The sequence below is a fragment of the Oryctolagus cuniculus genome, chromosome 13 (genome assembly GCF_051225735.1).
Source record: "Oryctolagus cuniculus isolate XC-2025 breed Fujian yellow rabbit chromosome 13, ASM5122573v1, whole genome shotgun sequence".
NCBI classification, from domain to species: Eukaryota; Metazoa; Chordata; class Mammalia; order Lagomorpha; family Leporidae; genus Oryctolagus; species Oryctolagus cuniculus.
The window spans coordinates 67,176,059-67,195,930 of record NC_142879.1 but is presented as its reverse complement, the minus strand read 5'-3'; the positions used below and the strand labels follow the sequence as shown (position 1 = coordinate 67,195,930).

At 43.8% G+C, this 19,872-nt stretch overlaps 1 long non-coding RNA gene across 4 annotated transcripts in view; it reads right to left on the bottom strand.

Annotated features, from left to right (window-relative positions):
- The window catches only part of LOC138844994 (uncharacterized), a 53,946-nt gene that overhangs the window by 6,356 nt on the left and 27,718 nt on the right, over positions 1–19,872 (bottom strand). Inside the window, exons 5-6 of one of the 4 annotated variants that reach the window (XR_011381551.2) lie at positions 12,190–12,365; positions 11,181–12,079 (exon numbers count right to left, since the gene is read on the bottom strand). The exons of 1 other annotated variant lie outside the window; for it this stretch is intronic. This is a non-coding gene — a long non-coding RNA (uncharacterized LOC138844994). Of the gene's footprint in view, positions 1–2,881; positions 3,196–11,180; positions 12,080–12,189; positions 12,366–19,872 lie in introns of those variants that run through there. 2 more of the 4 variants (XR_016219078.1, XR_016219081.1) reach the window with 2 other exon arrangements.

Sequence of the window (19,872 nt, the reverse complement as noted above, 5' to 3'; positions counted from 1 at the left end):
ATACCAAATCCGGTAGATACATTCCAGACCTCACCCTCTCAGAAGCATTCAGCATAGTTGCCTGGTCTGTTATTGAAACACTCCTGTCCATCTTTGTATCACCATGCTGTCTTCTTTCTCCCATGCTCAGGGAAAGCCGTCTCCCTGACAGCTCCTTCTCTTCTCCTCCCCTTTGGATATATTAGAGACACCCAGTGCTCCTTCTGGGACCTACTTCTTTCTTCTCTCTACACTTCCCTTTGGGTGGATTCCTCCAGTTCTGTAGCTTTAAATATTTCCTTATTGAAATACATGGAACTACCATCTGTTCATTTGTTAAAGTCACAGGCCTAGGAGTCATCTTCACAAAGTCCCTTTCCTTTGCTCATAACAGCCAGCCCATTACCATGTACTACCGACTTCACTTTCAAAATATTTTTGTAATCTGTCCATACCTCTTCATCTCCAAACCCCAGCCTCTCTTGAATGGATCACTGTAGCTGAGCTCCTTAGCACCAGCCTGTGCTCTTTTCCTGCCTCTCCCTCTAAAGCTCCCCATTGTGACCAGAAAGAGCTTTGCAATTCATCTTAAACCCTCATTGATTTCCTACTGTATTTAACAGAAAATAAAATATTCAGGCATTGTAGCACAGCGAGCTAAGTTACTGCTTGGAACACCCACAACCCAATATTGGGGAGCCAGTGCCTCTGCTTCTGATGCAACTTCCTGCTTATGTGCTGGGGAAAGCAGTAGATGATGATCAAAGTACTTGGGTACCTATAATCCACATGGGAGACCCAGATGGAATTCCTGGCTCCTGGCTTCAGCCTGGCCCAGCCTTGGCTGTTACAGACATTTGAAGAATAAACCAGAAGATGGAAGACTCTGTGTGTGTGTGTGTGTGTGTGTGTGACTCTACTTTTCAAATAAGCAATTTTTTTTTCCTAATATTTGTTTATTTTATTTAAAAAGCAAAGTTACGGAGAGGCAGAGGCAAAGAGAGAAATCTTCCATCCACTGGTTCACTACCCAAATGGCTGCAGCAGCCGGAGCTGGGCTGATTTGAAGCCAGGAGCCAGGAGCTTCTTCCAGGTCTTCCACTCAGGTGCAGGGGCCCAAGGACTTGGGCCACCTTCTACTGCTTTCCCAGGCCACAGCAGAGAGCTGGATCTGAAGTGGAGCAGCAGGGACCTGAAGCAGCCCCTATATGGGATGCTGGCACTGAAGACAGTGGCTTTAACTACTCTGCTACACTGTCAACCACAGCAAATCTTAAGAGAGATAGAAAGAGAGAGAGAGAGAAGAAGAAGAAGAAGGAGGAGGAGGAGGAGGAGGAGGAGGAGGAGGAAGAGGAAGAGGAAGAGGAAGAGGAAGAGGGAGGGAGGGAGGGAGGGAGGAGGGGAGGAAGGGAGTAATTCTTACATGACTTACAAGTACCTGCATGATTAGATCTCACTTTAACTCTCCAACCTCTTCTACCACTCTCCCTCTCACTTCCTGCAATCCAGGCACAAGAGTTGTTCTATGTTCTTAACACAAACTCTTTCCAGTCTCACATGTTTCAGATTACCATTTTTCCTTGAAATATTTCTCTCCTTCACCTCCCCACCTTCCACCTAAAATTCGCTTTCATGACCCATTTCTCATCTTTCTGGTCTCAGATTTCTTGGTCTCACAATCAAAATCTAGTCCCTGGGGCTGGCACTGTGGTGTAGTAGGTAAGCATCCGTCTGCAGTGCCAGCATCCTATATGGGCGTTGTTCTATGGGCGTTGTTCAAGTTCCAGTTGCTCCACTTTTTTTTTTTTTTTTTTTTTTTGACAGGCAGAGTGGACAGTGAGAGAGAGAGACAGAGAGAAAGGTCTTCCTTTGCCGTTGGTTCACCCTCTAATGGCCGCCCCGGCCGGCACACCGTGCTGATCCGATGGCAGGAGCCATGTGCTTCTCCTGGTCTCCCATGGGGTGCAGGGCCCAAGCACCTGGGCCATCCTCCACTGCCTTCCCGGGCCTTAGCAGAGAGCTGGCCTGGAAGAGGGGCAACTGGGACAGAATCTGGCGCCCCGACCGGGACTAGAACCCCGTGTGCCGGTGCCGCCAGGTGGAGGATTAGCCTAGTGAGCCACGGCGCCGGCCCAGTTGCTCCACTTCTGATTCAGCTCCCTGCTGATGGCCTGGGAAAGCAGTAGAAGATGGCCCAAGTCCTTGGGCTCCTGCACCTGCATGGAAGACCCGGAAGAAGCTCTTGGTTCCTGGCTTTGGATCATCCCTGTCTGGCCATTGTGGCCATCTGGGAAGTGAACCAGAGGATGGAAGACCTCTTTCTCTGTCTTTCCCCATCTGTAATTCTGCCTTTCAAGTAAATAAAGAAATCTTTTTTTTTTTTTTTGAAATCTAGTTCCTTCTTGTTGTCTCCCATAGTCTTGTATTCATTTTCCTTATAGTGTTTAATATGGATGTAACTCTAAGTATTGATCTGTTTACTTATTTAATGTCTATCTTTCCCCAGCAGAGTGTAAGGACCACAAATTCAAGAACCACATCTGTTATGCTCATTGTATACCCAAAGTCAACCCCTTAGTGGGTGCTCAATGAATACTTACTGAATGGATAAATAAATAAATAAACAAGACATAATACTGTAAGATAAGACTTTCTGGGTTATTCATTTTGGATATGCTGTTGGCACTGAAGCTTTTAGAAGGCCCCCCTGCCCTTTTAAGAGTCAGACTATTTATTACAACTCATACCTATCAGAATGGCTAAAATAAAAGAATGAAAACACCAAATGCTGGCAAGAATGTAGATGAACTTGATTACTCATACATGGCTAGTGGGAATGTATAATCATGGGACTGGTTTAGAAGAGCATTAGCAGCTATTGTGTCTACAGACTAATACACAATTACCATATGATCTGGGAACTTTATTTGTGGGCAGGTATCCTAATTTTCATTTATTTGAAAGGCACAGAGACAAAGGAAGAGAGAGTGAGTCTTCTGTGCACTACTTCACTCCCCAAACACTTGTAATAGCCAGGGCCAGGCCAAGTCAAAGGCAGAAACTCAAGCTAGGTCTTCCACATTGGTGGCAGAAATCCAAGGACTTGAGCTGTTGGCTGCTGTCTTCCAGGGTGTGTTCTAGCTGGAATCATCCAGGTACTCCAATATGGTAGGCAGGCATCTCAAGCAGCCACACACTTGTTCCATGAGCATTCATCTTAAAAAATAGAAAAGATATGTTCACATACAAAACTGTACACAAGTATCTGTAGTAAATTCATTTATAATAACTGACAATGAAAAACAATAGAGAAGTATTTCAGGGGGTGAATGGTTAAACAAACTGTGGTAAAGCCATATTGAAAAAAAAAAAAGAACAAACTACTTATACACAAAACAGTTTGTATGAACCCAGGGTTATGACTGGAAAAAAAAATCCACAATTCCTTCTTACAGCAATACAATATTGGAATAATTTTTCCTGAACAAGAAGCCTAGAAAACAAACCAAGGAGGGGCCAGCATTGTGGTGCACTGGGTAAAACCGCTGCCTGCTTGAGACCCAGGTGTTCCTCTTTTGATCCAGCTTCCACCTCTGATTAGCTCCAAGCTAATGTGCCTGGAAAAGCAGTGGAGGATGGCCCTGTACCCACGTGGGAGATGCAAAAGAAGCTCTGGGATCCTGGCTTCAGCCTGGCCCAGCCCTGGCTGTTGCAGTCATTTGGAGAGTGAATCAGTGGATGCAAGATCTCTCTTAATTTCTCTCTCTCTCTCTCTCTCTCTCTCTCTCTCTCTCTCTCATCTCTATTGCTCCTCCTCTTTCTGTAACTCTAATTTTTTTTTTTTTTTTTTTTTTTTTTTTTTTTTTTTTTTTTTTGACAGGCAGAGTGGACAGTGAGAGAGACAGAGAGAGAAAGGTCTTCCTTTGCCGCTGGTTCACCCTTCAATGGCCGCCGCTGCAGCCGGCGCACCGCGCTGATCCTGGCAGGAGCCAGGAGCCAGGTGCTTTTCCTGGTCTCCCATGGGGTGCAGGGCCCAAGCACCTGGGCCATCCTCCACTGCACTCCCTGGCCATAGCAGAGAGCTGGCCTGGAAGAGGGGCAACCGGGACAGAATCCGGCGCCCCAACCGGGACTAGAACCCGGTGTGCCGGCGCCGCAAGGTGGAGGATTAGCCTATTGAGCCACGGCGCCGGCTCTGTAACTCTAATTTTAAAATAAATTAAGAAAAAAAAAACTGCTTCAAAAAAAAAAGAAAAAGGAAGGAAGGAAGGAAGGAAGGAAGGAAGGAGGGAAGGAAGGAAGGAAGGAAGGAAGGAAGGAAGGAAGGAAGGAAGGAAGGAAGGAAGGAAGGAAGAAAGGAAGAAAGAAAGAAAGAAAGAAAGAAAGAAAGAAAGAAAGAAAGAAAGAAAGAAAGAAAGAAAGAAAGAAAGAAAGAAAGAAAACCAAGAAAATGGACAAACTTCCCTGAGTACGATTAAAACTCAAAATTAGGTGAACATCTGGAGCGGTGGTTAAGATGCTGCTTGAGGGCTGGCGCCGTGGCTCACTAGGCTAATCTTCCACCTGTGGAGGCACCCCAGGTTCTAGTCCCAGTCGGGGCGCTGGATTCTGTCCCGGTTGCTCCTCTTCCAGTCCAGCTCTCTGCTGTGGCCCAGGAGTGCAGTGGAGGATGGCCCAAGTGCTTGGGCCCTGCACCCGCGTGGGAGACCAGGAGAGGCACCTGGCTCCTGGCTTCAGATTGGCATAGTGTGCCAGCCGCAGTGGCCATTGAGGGGTGAACCAACAGCAGCAGAAGACCTTTCTCTCTCTCTCACTGTCCACTCTGCCTGTCAAAAAAAAAAAAAAAAAAAAAAAAAAGATGCTGCTTGAGATACCCACATCCCAGTTGCACTGTCTGGTTTCAGTCCCAGCTCCTCTGCTTCCAACTAATGTACACCCGGGGGAGGCAGCAGATGACAGTTCAAATACTTAGGTCCCTGCTGCATTTTTGAGAAACCCGAACTGAATTCCCAGCTCCTGGCTTTGTCCTGGCCCAGCCTTGACTGTTGCAGGCATTTGAGGAATGAATCAATGGATGGAAGATCTCTCCTCTCTTTTATCTCTGTCTCTCTGCCTTTCAAGCAAAATGAAATAAATAAATAATTTTGTGAAGCCTCAAATGATCAAATAATACTGCCACCAAGTAGACTTAACTTTTTGAAGATAAGTACTAAGGAGATGTCTAGCATAAAGGTTAGACTACATGTTCTGGAGTTAGAGTTGATTCTACCATTTAACCTGAACCTGAACAAGTATCTTTAAAACAAAAAGGATTCTGTGATGCTTTTTTAAAATTAGATTTATTTTATTTATTTGAAAGGCAGAGTTATAGAGAGGCAGAGGCAAAAGCAGAGAGAGGTCTTCGATCCACTGGTTCACTCTTCAAATGGTACACAATGGCTGGAGCTGGGCTGATCCAAAGTCAGGAGCTAGGAGCTTCTTCTGGGTCTTCCACACAGGTGCAGGGGCTCAAGGACCTGGCCATCTCTACTGCCTTCCCAGGCCACAGGAGAGAGTCAGATCAGAAGTGGAGCAGCTGAGACTTGAACTGGTGCCCATGTAGGATGCTGGCACTACAGGCAGTGACTTTACCCACTACACAACAGGGTCAGCCCTAACTCTACCTTTAATTAATTTAATTTCTTTGAGCCATGGTATTTTAGTTTGTAAGGTAAATTCAGTTGTTCTTGGCTTAGTCTTAAGACTTTTCTGTTGCAAGGATTCTATTTTATTACATATAAGCATTCTTTGGAATTCTTGGGTGATTGGTTCCAGGACCTCTGTGGGTATCAACATTTCTGAATGTGGCATGGAAAGCTAAGACACTGTGGCAAAAAATGACCTATCTGAAAGATCTCTGTGAGTGAGACTCTAGTGGAAAGAAGTGGCCATCAATGAAGGATGTATTTTTCTCTGAAGAAGAAGAGATCTTCCACTTTGCTTATGGTCTTGTTTAAATACTGATGGAGTTTGTAGATTCAAAAGGCTTCCATAGCCTAGGCAGCTCATGTCAAGAGCCTCAGATGGTCACTGACATCATACATAAGAGTGTTAATTGTTAAATTAACAACAGGAGTCACTGTGCACTAACTTCCCATGCAGGCCTTCTGTCTTTAATGAGTTGTATTATGAGAGTTAACTGTAAAACTTGCTCTCAGACAGCTTTGTGTGTGTGTGTGTGCGCGCGCGCACGCAAGCGCACACAAATTGTTGAAATCTTAGTACAGAGTTGGTCTTTTGTGTACAAAGTTAATTGAAAATGAATCTTAATGGAGAATGGGACTGGGAAGGGAAGAGGAATGAGGAGGGGAGTGGGAGTGGGGGTGAGTACAGAGGGAAGAATAACTATATTCCTAAGGTTGTATTTATGAAATTTGTATTCATTAAATAAAAGGTTTCTTTGGAAAAAATTTCTGAATGCACATGTCCATTATATAAAATGGTATAGTATTTGCATATGACCAACATACTTCCCGCATACTGTAAATCATTTCTTTCTTTTTTTTTTTTTTTTTTTTTGACAGGCAGAGTGGACAGTGAGAGAGACAGAAAGAAAGGTCTTCCATTTTGCCGTTGGTTCACCCTCCAATGGCTGCTGCAGCTGGCACATCGCGCTGATCCGAAGCCAGGAGCCAGGTGCTTTTCCTGGTCTCCCATGAGGGTGCAGAGCCCAAGCACTTGGGCCATCCTCCACTGCACTCCCTGGCCACAGCAGAGAGCTGGCCTGGAAGAGGGGCAACCGGGACAGAATCTGGTGCCCCGACCGGGACTAGAACCTGGTGTACCGGTGCCGCTAGGCAGAGGATTAGCCTATTGAGCCACGGCGCCGGCCGTAAATCATTTCTAAATTACTCATAATACCCAGTATGATGTGAATTCTATGTAGATAGTTGTTATATTGTTTAGGCAATAATGACAAGGAAAAAAAGTTTGTATGTGTTCAGAACAGATGCAATTTTTTGCCAAATATTTTCCAATTCAAGTTGGTTGAACACACAGATGCAGAACCCATGTACATGGAGAGCTGACTAATTTTCATGCTGTTAGAGCCATCTCAGATGGCAAGGGGCTGAAAGGCACTGCATTATTAGGGCCCTCTGATGCATGGTAGGTGCAGGTTGAATTTGGACAGTTTTGCAAGAAGATCGCCTATCTGGTTTGCCCTCTCAGTACATTGAGTTTTAGAATCAACTTAGAAAAATGTTGAAGTATTTGTGTAGTTTTTTTATTCCCAAGAATAATACATGCTAGTAGGTATATTCCATAGGGAGAGAAGCTGTATCCATCTCCCTTTTCTCTTTTTAATTTTCTAAAGTAGACTTTACTATTTAGAGCAGTTTTTTTTTAAGATTTTTTTTTTTTTTTTTGGACAGGCTGAGTGGACAGTGAGAGAGAGAGAGAGACAGAGAGAAAGGTCTTCCTTTTGCCATTGGTTCATCCTCCAATGGCCGCCGCGGCCAGCACACTGCGCTGATCTGAAGGCAGGGGCCAGGTGCTTCTCCTGGTCTCCCCTGGGGTGCAGGGCCCAAGGACCTGGGCCATCCTCCACTGCACTCCTTGGCCACAGCAGAGAGCTGGCCTGGAAGAGGGGCAACCAGGACAGAATCCGGTGCCCCGACCGGGACTAGAACCCGGTGTGCCGGCGCCGCAAGGTGGAGGATTAGCCTAGTGAGCCGCGGCGCCAGCCAAGAGCAGTTTTAAGTTCACAGCAAGTTGAGAGGGAGGTACAGATATTTCCCATAAATGCATACCCCATGTCCAACCTCTCCTGTTATCAACATCTCCCCCTACAGTGGTATATTTGGTAAAACTGATGAACCTACATTGATATACCATGTTCAACCGAAGTCTAGAGCTTACATTAGGGGTCACTCATGGTGTTGAACATTCTATGGGTTTGGACAAATGTACAATGACGTGGATCCACCATTATAGTAGGCAGAGGAGTTTCATTGCCATAAAAATCCTCTGTGTTCTGCATATTCATCCCTCCCGTCCGCTACCCTCTGGCAACTGCTGATCTTTTTATTGTCTGCAGTTTTATCTTTTCCAGAATATTAAGAGTCAGAATCAGATAGGGTGTACCTTCTCAGATTGACTTCTTTCACTGAGTAAATGCATTTAAGGTTTCTTCATGTCTTTTCATGGTTTGATAGCTCATTTCTTTTTAGAGTGCTAAATATTCTATTGTCTGGATGCACTATAATCGATCATTCATCCACGGAAGGACATCTTGGTTGCTTCCAAGGTTGGGCAACTTTGAAAAAAACTGTTGTCAACATCCATGTGCAAATTTTTGTGTGGATATAAATTTTTTAAAGATTTATTTATTTTATTTGAAAGGCAGAGTTAGACACAAGAGAGAAAAAGATAAGGAGAGACAGAGAGAGATCTTCCTTCCTCTAGTTCACTCCCCAATGGCCAGAACTGGGCAGATCTGAAGCCAGGATCCAGGATCTTCCTCTCCTGGTCCCTCACATTGGTGCATGGCCCCAAGGACTTGGACCGTCTTCTGCTGCTTTCAAACCAGGTGCATTAGCAGGGAGCTGGATTGGAAATGGAGCAGCCAGGACTTGAACTGGTGCCCATATAGGATGCCAGCTCTGCAGGCAGTGACTTTATCCACTATGCCACAGCGCCAGCCCCAATATAAGTTTTCAACCTCCTTGGGTAAATACCAAGAACAGTGATTGCTAGACCACATATTATGAGTATATTTAGTTTTGCAAGAAACCATCAAGCAACTGTACCATTTTGCATTCCAAGCAGCAATGAATGAGAGTTCCTGTTGCTCCACACCTTTGCCAGCATTTGGTGTTGTCAGTGTTCTGCTTTTTGGATATTTGAATAGGTGTGTAGAGGTATCTCATTGGTTTTATTTTCATGCATCTATGATATGCTTTTCTACCGTCTATATATTTCCTTTGGTGATATGTTTGCTAGGGCCTTTGCCCCATTTTTGGATAGGGCTGTGCATTTTCTTATTTTTAAAAGAACAATTCAACGATTTGATTTAATGGTTTTGTTATATTCATAGGGTTTTGCATCCATCACTATAATAAATTTTAGGCCATTTTTATTAACTCCAAAGAGAAGAGAAGCCCACACCCATTAGCAGAAACTTTCCATTCTACTCTCTCCCTAGCCCTAGGCAACCATTAACCAACCTCCTATTGCTATGAAATTGCCTCTTCTGGGAATTTCATATGAATGGAACCACACAATATGTGGTTCTTTGTACCTAGCTTCTCTCACTTAGCATAATGTTTTCAAAGTTCATCCATGTTTTAGCATGACTCAGGACTTCATTTCTTTTATTGCTTCATTCTTTTTATTCTTTTGTATGAATACACAACATTTTACTTCATCCATATAACTGCTTTTTAAACAGACCTTCATACAATCTGCTGACATTAGCTCGCCTTAAACCTGACTTCAAGAAGAACCTCCAGTTACTGACTCTCAAGGCTTTTGGGGATTTTTCAGTGTAAACCAGACTGCTGCTCAGCTTCACAACCACTGCTGTAGAATTTGGCATTCACGGGTCTATTAAGTCTGGTATCATTTGCCCGGTCCTTGCAGCATCCACCATTTTGTTTTTGTTTTTTTTTTTCTTCTCCAATCTCTTTATCACTGTGTTTCACATCAATTTTTCACCCAAATTCCCTTATTTATACTTTAAATCTGTTTGGAAGGGGATAAAAGCTAAAGCATGCATTTAATCAGCTCCATTTAATTAAATTTCTACTACCAGCATTTTTGTTTTGTTTTACATTCTTCTCCCTCCCCCCAGAAACCTTTTATTTAAGGTATACACACTTCATGCATTTATATCATAAACACAAATTTAGGAACACAGTGATTCTTCCCAACCTACCCACACTTCCACCCTTCCTCCCCCTCCCTCTCCTATTCCAAATCTTATTTTTCACTAAGATCTATTTTCAATTAACTACACACATAAGATTAACCCTGTACTTAGTGAAGAGTTCAACAAATAGTATGAAAAAAGAAAAACTGTTCCTTAGCAGTCGAGACAAAAGCTGTTTAAAATCATCACATCTCAAAGTATCAATTTCATTTCTATAGGTTACCATTTTGGTATTTATTAGTTACAACAGATCAGGGAGAATTTTTCTTTTTGGGACTGGTTTATTTCACTAAGTATAATGTTTTCCAATTGCATCCAATTTGTTGCAGATGAGAGGATTCCACTTTTTTTAATCAGCCTTTAATAATACAAGGAGATAGCTAGCTCCGAGGCTCAATAGGCTAATCCTCTGCCTGAGGCGAATAGGCTAATCCTCTGCCTGAGGCGCCGGCACACCAGGTTCTAGTCCCGGTCAGGGCACCGGATTCTGTCCTGGTTGCTCCTCTTCCAGTTCAGCTCTCTGCTGTGGCCCGGGAGTGCAGTGGAGGATGGCCCAAGTGCTTGGGCCTTGCACCCACATGGGAGACCAGGAGAAGCACCTGGCTCTTGGCTTCGGATCAGCGCCATGTGCCGGCTGCAGTGTGCTGGCCGCAGTGGCCATTTGGGGGTGAACCAACGGAAAAGCAACACCTTTCTCTCTGTCTCTCTCTCTCACTGTCCATCCTGCCTGTCAAAAAAAAAATAATAATACAAGGAGAGATAGTTCTATTTTTTTTTTTTTTTTTTTTTTTTTTTTACGGCAGAGTTAGACAGTGAGAGAGAGAGAGAAAGGTCTTCCTTTTCCGTTGGTTCACTCCCCAAATGGCCACTACAGCCAGCACACTGTGTTGATCTGAAGCCAGGAGCCAGGTGCTTCCTCCTGGTCTCCATGTGGGTGCAGGGCCCAAGCACTTGGGCCATCCTCCACTGCCTTCCAGGCCACAGCAGAGAGCTGGACTGGAAGAGGAGCAACCAGGACAGAATCCGGTGCCCTGACTGGGACAAGAACCCGGTGTGCCGGCGCTGCAGGTGGCGGATCAGTCTAGTGAGCTGTGACGCCAGCCTCTAATCTTTGTGAAATCAAAAGAAATAGTATAAAATTACTGCTCCAACTGAAAAAAAAATTTAAACAGTTAACTGTGTCAAATATGTGTGTACAGGAAGCTATAAATAATATACACTGTGGCTCTTATTTTTTTAACAAGTCCGACCAATGGAAATATCTCTGCCCTGGTCCTTCCTGACCTTTGCATTGCAATGGTTTAGTTGTATATGCTGAATTTTCTCTGCTGTCCTATATCCCATAATTTCCTCTACCAATAAGTTCTCTTCTTGTTATCAGGAAAAATTTTATACTAAATACAGAGACCACCACTGCTCCTTGAAGTAAACTCTCTGACGTGTTCTTTGGTTCCAACTATGCCCATTCCGTTTCCTCCTGCACAGTTCCGCCACCATTGAAACATAACAAGATCTGTGTAATTCCAAGATCCCATAAAAATTTCTTAAGCACACTCCCTTTTCCTGTGAACAGCATTTCAGTTGCAGCTACTACTATTAATTTGGTTACACAGACTACCTGGTTTCTGTTCAGCATTCTGCCTTTCATGTTCAGTGAGCGCTTCCTGGAAGTACGGTTCCCAACTATACAGTAACCACTTATTCTATTATTTATGACATATGATTTATATGACAGATGATATATGAGATGAGACACAGTCTCTATGACATAGTTCATATTTGTTGTTTGTTCTGCCCGGATGGAATTAAGTTGAATGTTACTTTTGTTCTATCTGAATTACAATATTCTATAAATTAGAACAATTCATAGCAAAATGATTTTACATTATATCTCTGCCCAAGCAGGTGATAATTATTTGATGAAAGTATTTCATATCTAGTCACTCCACATACTGCTGACTCTCAGTGTGACTTCCCACCTTCTCCTTATGGATCATTGTGTATATCTGCCACAACGTCTTAGAAAAACTTAAGTTTAGTGGACCAGGTTTACAGATCTAGGGAAGACATGGAAAATCAAGTTTCTAATCCAGATCTGCTTTTAACTTGCTGTGTAGTCTTCCACAAGTCGTTTGACACTCAGCCATTTCTTCATTTCAGCATGGAGGTACTGTTACCTTCTCAAGTGCACTGTGAGAAAGGGATGAGTAGCAGTCAAAAAAACTGAAAACACTAAAATCCCTTCAATAGTTCTGACTTGTGGCAACAAACAAGGCAATCTCAAAAAACCCAGTGCATACATTGGCAAAACCAAAGATTGTTGTTGTAAGGAAAAGGGAACAGTGTCTGATTTTAACATTCACACATTCCAAACCACGGTCTTCCAGGCCTTATTCTGCAGCCAAGCCTCGTGGTAGGAGCCAGGTCTGGGAGAAAGTTTCCAGCGAGCAGACTTTGGCAAAGGTTGCCTTCAAACCTGCAAAGAATACAGTTCAGATTTTTTTGTTAAAGAACATTCTCATTCCTTTTTGCCACAGAATTTCATGGATGATGTTTATTTTTCCTTTTCAGGTCAGAATATGTAATTTTTCAGTCAGATTTGAGGAACAGACACATTTCTTGAGGCTTTTTTCTTTCTTTCTTAACAAAATTCTTCCATCTTGTAGGTGAAGCCAAAATCCAAGACTCCAATATTATATGTTAAGACAATTATTTTTCTCATGTAATCATTAAATCACTTCGAGCAAGAATGAGGTACTAAAATCCACCTTGTCATTGCTTGTGGAAGAAGCAGATAACATTGTGCCAAGTGAAAGGAATGATTATTGATTTTAATTACAGTCCCTGGACAAATGGGCTATGTTGCTCAGAGTCCTGGCACGCAGAGACACCAGTGAGCCTTAGGTTTGTTTGGGATAGTTTTGCAAACCAAAAACAACCACTGCAAGTGCATTGGTTTAGAGGAATGTTCAAGAAAATTGCTCTCCTTCCCTTCACAACGTGTCATTACAGAAAAGTAGAAGTCCGTGTGTTCCAATCTGATTTTCATTTTGTTCTGCAAGCCATGAAGTAAGGGGCTGATTCAGAGCTCCAGAATCCTTTCGGTGCCACAGACACTATTTTAAAATGGATATTCCTTTGGGTTTCTCAGTGTTACTCTGCTACAGTCATGGAATAAATGGGGCTCTGTCTAATGAGAACTTCCAGTCCCAGTAAACAAGAACCAGGACATAAGGTGGCTAAAGTCATCATTTCATGTTTTAAAGGTTAGGAGTTCAAATCCTGTGGGTTTGCACTTGGGTTACAGTACGCACGTATCTTAGTTGAAGAAGCAATAACAGTGCACAATGAAATCCAGCCTACCCACAACTGAGTTTTGGCCACAATTAATTAAACAAATATTTCCTGTGGAATTCTTTACCTTAGAGGTCCCAGACAGAGGGTCTGCATTCCAGAAGGCACAGGAAAGCTCTATTTTTCAAGCTTCTTGCCCCCTACAGTGTATATATACTTGAATCCCACTACATAGACACAGGGTTCACACTTGCCACATTTAAAAAATTTTGATATGTGGGGCCAGTGTTGTGGCGGAGTGGGTTAAGCTGCCGCCTGTGAGTCCAGCATCCCACACGGGCGCAGGTTCGAGTCCCAGCTGCTCCACTTCTGCTCCAGCTCCCTGCTAATGCATTTGGGAAAGCAGCAGCAGATGACCCAAGTCCTTGGGCCCTTGACACCCCCATGGGAGATTCAGAAGCAGCTGCTGACTCCTGGCTTCGGATTGGCCCAGCTCCAGCCATTGTGCCATTTGGAGAGTGAACCAGCACGTGAAAAATCTTTCTCTGTCTCTCCCTCTATCTCTGTGTAAACTGTCTTTCAAATAAATAAATAAATATTAAACTTTTAAAAATATTCCTATGGCCTCAGGCCTCTTTTCTCTTCTTCACCTTCTTTTCTCTTGATTTTTCAGAGTGATAATAATTTTCAGATTTAAAGGCATGCTCCTTACACTGGAGGCCCACTAGAAATAGGCCTCACTGAAAAATATATATAACCATATTAAGGCCTGTACTTTTCATGGTTCAACTTTCATAACTTGTTTCTCTATAGCATTTTACTTTGTAGAAAGCATTTTATACATGTGATTTCTTTTTTTTTTTTCCATTTTGAAGACAAGAAAAATGAAACCCAGAGAGAATAAGAGACATGCTCAAAAACACACAGCCAGTCAGTGTTACAGCTGGTATTGGAACTCAGGCCTCTACAACTCTAAATGCCTTCATCACTGTATGACTTAGCTTTGTGTTACCACAACAAAATACTTGAGAGCAGCTACTTAGGAAAAACATTTATTTTAGTTTATAGTTTTGGAGATTCACAGTCCAAGACAGGGCAGCTCCATTACATTCTAAGGATGGTGGGATGTAAGGAAGATCACACGGCAAGCCCGGAAGCAGAGAGAGAGAGAGAGAGAGAGAGAGAGAGAAAGGGAGAGGGAGAGGGGGAGAGAGAGCAAGAAAGAGCTAGGCCTAACTCTGCTTATAGAACCAACCATCTTTTTTTTTTTTCTTTTTTTCTTTTTTTTTAATTGACAGGCAGAGTGGATAGTGAGAGAGAGAGACAGAGAGAAAGGTCTTGCTTTTCCGTTGGTTCACCCCACAATGGTCGCTGTGGCCGGTGCGCTGTGGCCAGCGCACTGCGCTGATCCGAAGGCAGGAGCCAGGTGCTTCTCCTGGTCTCCCATGTGGGTGCAAGGCCCAAGCACTTGGGCCATCCTCCACTGCACTCCCGGGCCACAGCAGAGAGCTGGACTGGAAGAGGAGCAACCAGGACAGAATCCAGTGCCCCAACCGGGATTAGTACCGGTGTGCCAGCGCCTCAGGCAGAGGATTAGCCTATTGAGCCACGGCACCAGCCCCAACCCTCTTTCTAGAGCTATCTTCCAAGGTCATGCTCCTAATGACTGGAGGACCTTCAACCAGGCCTACTTCCCAGATACTATAATGGATCAAGCCTCCATCCTTAATCCATCAAAAATTAACATTACTCCATTAACTACTAACGTAAGACTTTGGGGTCTAAACACCTGCATGAGTTGGGGAGCCAAATCCTATTCAAACCACAGCAATCATGATAGTAAAATTGTCTAATAGCAAAAAATTGCTATAGAATCACATTTATTTTATTTTGCTTTATTATTTTTTAAAGATTTATTTATTTATTTGAGAGGCAGAGTTATAGGCAGAGAGGGAGAAAGAGAGAGAGAGGTCTTCCATCTGCTGGTTCACTCCCCAAACAGTCACAACAGCCAGAGCTGGGCCAATCTGAAGCCAGGAGCCAGGAAATTCTTCCATGTCTCCCATGAGGGTGCAGAGGCCCAAGCACTTGGACCATCCTCCACTGCTTTCCCAGGCCAACAGCATGGAGATGGATCATAAGTAGAGAAACCAGGACTGGAACCGATGCCCATATGGGATGTCGATACCACAGGCAGAGGCTTAACCTACTACACCACAGCACCGACCCCTGAACTCACTTTAATAACAAGTCTGCTCTTGAGATAACTAACCCATTTCCCCAGTAACAACAGTCATAGTCACCTGATCTAATCACCTCTTATTAGGTCTCACCTTCCAACACTTCAGTGCTGATGATTAGGTTTCCAGCACATGAACTTTGGGGGATGCACTCAAACTGTAGCAAATGTCTCAGTTGAGTTTCTCTCACCTTCCCTTCAAAAAGGCAGACTAACTCCTCTGACTTTAGGAGAGAAGAAAAATTCGCAAAAGGATGGAAGATACTTTACCATGCTTCCTGGAATGTGTTAAATGATTTATATGCACTCATCCTAACAAGACTGTGGGTAGCTACTGTCACTGTTTTCACAAATGACAACAGTGAGGCTCAGAGAAGCCAAGAGACTTGTCCAAGGTCGTCCAGCAAGTAAGTAGTAGAGACTAAATGTGGGGATGGATCTGTCTGATTTCAAAGCCCATGTCCTTCCCACTGTACCAACATTTCTAAAATTTCCTCTGTGTTGGTAATGCACCAATACTTCATAAAGAAAAAAAGAGAAAAAACTCTAACAGATCCCAGTGTGAGGAACAACTGACTTAAGGAAATATAGGAAATAAGCCCACCCTAGACCACCTGCCCACCAAATTATGGACTCAGAAATATGAAGGAAGCAAAAAATGAGGCGTTAATACTCAATCTCAAGAGCAGTGACCAGTGGGTGGAAGCAGGTGTTGCTCTCAGAAGTTAAAGTCCTTTTATATTTGTCAAGCAGAGCTCCCCTCCCCCAGTTTAAGCAACTTCCTGAGGCACAATCTAAACACACACAACAATGCAAAGGGAGGAGGAGGCTGGGGAGTAGGGCAGGGGTGTTGGGTATTGCTTTGCAGCTAGCAGAGGGGGGAGGGAGATTACACTGTGGTTACATAGTTGAAACCTCTAGGAAGTTAGAAATCAGCCTACTCTTGAGTTGCCCCTGGAAAACAAGTTTCTTCAAAAAGGAATGTAATAGCTTGGAAGCACACTTTAGAAGCAGCTCAGTATTTTACACTACAAAGTCCTTTCCATATCCCAGTTGCTCTGTAGGTGGTCACAGCCTTCTCCCAAGGCTTGCTTCTGCCTGGCTCCAGGTAGGCTACTCAGCCCCATAACATTGGGTAGTAAAATCTTGGGAGAAATTTCACCTAATTCACACTCAGCAAACCTTTTACCCAGAAGTGGGAGGAGGGGAAGAAGAAATGGCAAGAACTGAATTTCAATTCCCTTAGAAACCTTAGTCTCAATGTAAACCAGGCTCTTTTAGATCTTGTCTGGAGAGGTGCCCACTTGTTCTGATAGATGTGGTACCCCCAATAAACCTTGACACCCTGCCTACAACTCCTCTTATCTCATGTCTGAATTCTTTTTTGCAGGAAGACAAGAATCTATTCCATTCACCTTCACTGAGCGAGCTCACCAATTTTTTACTTAGCCCCCTTTGCAGCTGGACACTAGGCCCTGGAATCATGGTTGTACTTAGGCGAAGCTAAGTTCTTGTGAAAATACAAGGTGATAATAATTTGCAGATTTAAAAGCATGCTCCTTACACTGGAGGCCCATTAGAAACAGGCCTAACAGGAAATAAGTTTTAGTTTTATTCTTAAGAAACACGAATTTTAAAATGCTTAAGCTACCCCCAAATCTTGGTTACTTTGATACTTCAGTCTGAGAAACCGCACGAGACCCCCTACTCCTGAGTCTTCCACTTTCAAGGTTCTTAATATCAAGACCAAGGTGGCTGCATTTCAACCATGTTGCTCTGATGCTTAGGAAAGTCTTCAATGAAACAAAGCGTTTGCCACAAATCCATTTTTAACACCAGCAATCTGTTAATAAGGAGGATATCAATTAATTATTTCCACCACAGAGCTGCTGGATGAACTGCCATCAGATGAAAGGAAAGAGCTATGGTGTTTGCTGAGATTAAGCTGAATCATAGTTCACCTTGATGCCCACACAAGCTTTGAAGTTGGAAAATGTTATCTCATTCTGGCACATGCTACCCCCTGTAGTAACACTGAAGCCCAGGGCTTATAAAGTAATCACTTGGTTATGATTACTATGTGCCAGCCACTCTTCTGAGTACATTACATGAAGTAAAGGATGTAACTAATGAGAATCTAATGAGGCAGGCCATATTTTTATTGCTCTCTCTCTTTTTAAGATTTATTTATTTGAAAGGCAGAATTACAGAGAGAGAGAGAGAGAAAGAAAGAGAGATCTTCCATCCGCTGGTTCACTCCCCAAATGGCCACAACAGTCAAGCCTGGTGGGCCTGGCCAAAGCAAGGAGCCAGGAGCCTCATATGGATCCCTCACGTGGGTGCAGGGGCCCAAGCACTTGGCACATCCTCCATTGCTAAATCAGAAGTGGAGCAGCTGGATCTCTAACCAGCTCCTAAATGGGATGCCAGCATCACAGGCAGCAGCTTTACCCACTATGCCACACCACCAGTCCTTCTTATTGCCCTCTTATAAATGATAAAACCAAGACACAGAAAGGCTAGGTCAGTTTTCCAAAGCCACACAGCTAGTAAAAGGTATAAGAGCTAGGTTTAAAGGCAAATCATCTGGTTAAACACCATTTTTAACACAAGTGCTAGGGTTTGTTGAGTGTGTCCCCTTAAAGTTTATGTGTTGGAAACTTAACCCTCAAATTCCTATGTTAATTGTATTTGGAGGTAGGGTATTTGGGAGGTAATTAGGATTGGATGAGGTCATGAGGGTAGAGGCCCCATTATGCTATTGGTGGCTTTGTAAGAAAAGGCAGAATATGGGGCAGGTGTTTGGTGTAGAGGTTAAGATACCACTTGGGATACCTGCATTCCATATCAGAGTGCCTAGGTTTGAGTCCTGGCAGTGCTCCCAATCTCAGCTTCCTGCCAAGGTACACTTTGGGAGGCAGGAGGTGATGGCTCAAGTACTTGGGTCCCTTCCACCAACATGGGATAGTGGGTTCAATTCTTGGTTCCTAGCGTCATCTGTCTCAGCTCTGGCTTTTGTGGGCATTTGAGGAGTGAACTTGTAGATGGGAGATCTTTATCTGTCTCTCTGCCTTTCAATTTAAATAAGGAAAACTTTAAAAAGAAGGAGAAAGGAGGAAGGAGAAAAAAGGAAGAGGTAGGAATAGGGATGAGGAGGAGGGAGAAGGGGGAGGGGGAGGAGGAGGAAGGGGAGAAGAGCCCTAAGCAGACCTTGCACCTGTGTGGGAGACCCAGAAGAAGCTCCTGGCTCCTGGCTTCAAATCAGCCTAGCTACGGCTGGCCATTCGGGGAGGGAACCAGCGGATGGAAGACCACTCCTCCTCTCCTCTCTCTCTCTCTTTTCCTCTTTGTGCCTCTGTAACTCTGCCTTTCAAATAAATAAATAAATCTTAAAAAAAAAAAATTTGAGCGGCCAGCGCTGTTGTGCAGCAGGTTAATACTCTGGCCTGAAGCACCGGCATTCTCTATGGGTGCTGGTTCAAGAACCAGCTGCTCCACTTCCAATCCAGCTCTCTGCTATGACCTGGGACAGCAGAAAAAATGGCCCAAGTCCTTGGGCCCCTGCACCTGTGTGGGAGACCCAAAAGAAGCTCCTGGCTCCTGGCTTCGGATTGGTGCAACTCTGGCTGTTGCAGCCAATTAGGGAGTGAACCATCGGATGGAAGACCTCTCTCTCTCTCTTTCTCTCTCTCTCTGCCTCTCCCCTCTCTATGTAACTCTGTCTTTCAAATAAATAAATCATTTAAAAAAAAATCGGGCCCCAGACATTTTGTTATAGCAAAAGAAAACAGACCAAGACAATGGCAACAGAGATGTTTAATCTGTGTCCAAACTCTTCTCTTGGTCCTTGGCTTGACACCTTAAGTGTTGCACAGGCATCAGCCCAGGTCATGCCTTTACACTCCTCAGCCTAGAGCAGCTTTGCTACATTGAGCTTTGTCTGCAGATCTTATGCTCCTTGTTCACTGTCCCCCCTGGGACACAGCCAAGGGTGAAATGTACTATCCCTACATTGGATACTAGAAATTCTCTTCTTTACCTAGCACCTGTCCCTCACCAACCCGCACTGTCTCCACCTTAATCATTTAGCCTACCTCTTTGTGATCTTTTTCCTTCAAAGATTTCCATGGAAAATTGCTGAGTTATGGGAGAGGTACCAGGTAGCTTCTCTCAGCCTTCATAGGAATGTATAGATCTCCACCCTCAAGAGATCCCATGAGTCCTTAATCATTTCTTCACTTTTCATGACTCAGACACTCATCATTAAACCTTGTCTCTGTCAGTGAGATTCCATTCTTGTTGAGATTCAGCGCCAGGTGCATGACGGCCTGCACACAGCTATGCTCTAAGGTGGAGTGTCACATTCCTAGAGATCGAGTTTTCTCTTTCTAGCACATGTTCCAAGGAGGAAGAAGGCTTGTCAAACATGAAAGAATGCGTTCCACCCAAA